Below are 2,234 nucleotides of genomic sequence, written 5' to 3'. Positions count from 1 at the left end.
TTCCTATTTCTTTCTGGTTTAATGTAGGAGGGTTGTATATTTCCAGGAATTTATCGATTTCCTCTAGGTTTTCTAGTTTATGTGCATTAAGGAGTTCATGTGGTATTGGTTGTAATATCTCCTGCTTTGTTTCTAATTGAGATTATTTGTATCTTCTCTCTTCTTCTCTTTGTTAATCTCACTAATGGTCTATGAATTTTATTTATCTTTTTACAGAACCAGCTTTTTGTTTCATTTATCTTTTGTGTTATTTTTGTTTCAATTTCATTTAGTTCTGCTCTGATCTTTGTTATTTCTTTTCTTCTGCCGGATTTAAGTTTGGCTTGTTCTTGTTTCTCTAGTTGGTTGAGGTGTAGCCTTAGATTGTCTATTTGGGCTCTTTCAGACTTTTTGATGTAGGCATTTAAGGCTATGAACTTTCCTCTTAGCACTGCTTTTGCTGTATCCCAGAGGTTTTGATAGGTTGTGACACTACTGAGTTCAAAGAATTTTTAATTTTCATCTTGATTTCATGGCTGACCCAACAGTCATTCAGGAGCAGATTATTTAATTTCCATGGATTTGCATAGTTTTGAACAGTCCTTTTGGAATTGATTTCCAATTTTATTCCACTATGGTCTGAAAGAATACTTGATATAATTTCAATTTTCTTAAATTTGTTGAGACTTGTTTTGTGGCTTATTATATGGTATTTCTTGGAGAATGTACCATGTGCTACTGAAGAGACTGTATATTTAGCAGTTGTTGGGTAGAATGTTCTGTAGATATCTGTTAAGTTCATTTGTTCTAAGGTATAGTTAAATCCATTGTTTCTCTATTGGCTTTCTGTCTTGATGACCTGTCTAGTGCTGTCAGTGGAGTAAGAAAGTCCCCAACTATCATTGCGTTGCTGTCTATCTCATTTCCTAGGTCTAGTAATAAATGTTTTATAAATTTTGGAGCCCCAGTGTTAGGTGTATATATATTTAGGATTATGATATTTTCCTGTTGGACAAGGCCTTTTATTATCATATAATGTTCCTCTTTGTCTTTTTAAATTGTTATTGCTTTAAAGTTTGTTTTGTCTGGTATAAGAATAGCTATTTTTGATTGCTTTTGGTGTCCATTTGCAAGGAATATCTTTTTCCACTTGTTTATGTCAGTCTGTATTAGTTCATGTGAGTCTGTATTAGTCTGTTCCCAAGCTGCTTAATAAAGACATATCCAAGACTGGGTAATTTATAAAGAAAAGAGATTTAATTACACATTTCCACATGGCTGGGAAGGCCTAACGATCATGGCAGAAGGCAAAGGAGGAGTGAAGTCATGTCTCACCTGGCAAAAGGCAAAGACCTTGCAGGGAACTCCCATTTATAAAACCATCAGATCTCATGAGACTTACTCACTACCATGAGAACAGTATGGGGGAAATCACCCCCATGATTCAGTTATCTCCACTGGGTCCGTCCCACAATACATTGGGATTATGGGAGCTACAATTCAAGATGAGATTTGGGTGGAGGCACAGCCAAACAATATCAGAGTCTTTATGTGTTAGGTTAGTCTCTTCAAGACAGCAGATACTTAGTTAGTGAATTCTTATCCATTCTACCATTCTTTTAAGTGGAGTATTTAGGCCATTTACTTTCAACATTAGCATTGAGATGTGAGGTACTATTATATTTCTTGGGCTATTTGTTGCCTGAATACCTTGTGGGTTTTTTTCACTGTGTTTTGTTTTATAGGTCCTGTGAAATTTATGCTTTAAGGAGGTTCTATTTTGGTGTAGTTCAAAATTAGGATTTTTTCTAAGATTTAGAGTTACTTTTAGCAGTTCTTGTAGTGCTGGGTTGGTAGTGGCAAATTCTCTCAGCATTTGGTTGTCTGAAAAAGACTATATCTTTCCTTCATTTATGAAGCTGAGTTTTACTGGATACAAAATTCTTGGTTGATAATTATTTTGTTTAAGGAGGCTGAATATAGGATCCCAATCTTTTCTCGCTTCTAGGATTTCTGCAGAAATCAGTTAATCTGATAGATTTTCCTTTATAGGTTACCTGATGCTTTTGTCTCATGGCTCTTACGATTCTTTCCTTCATCTTGACTTTAGATAACCTGATGACTGTGTCCCTACGCAATGATCTTTTTGTGATGAATTTCCCAGGTGTTGTTTGAGCCTCTTGTATTTGGATGTCTAGATCTCTAGAAAGACTGGGGAAGTTTTCTTTATTTTCTCAAATATGTTTTCCAAACGT

The sequence above is a fragment of the Colobus angolensis genome, unplaced genomic scaffold (genome assembly GCF_000951035.1).
Source record: "Colobus angolensis palliatus isolate OR3802 unplaced genomic scaffold, Cang.pa_1.0 Scaffold61, whole genome shotgun sequence".
NCBI lineage: Eukaryota > Metazoa > Chordata > Mammalia > Primates > Cercopithecidae > Colobus > Colobus angolensis.
Note: the sequence above shows the minus strand (reverse complement) of the source record.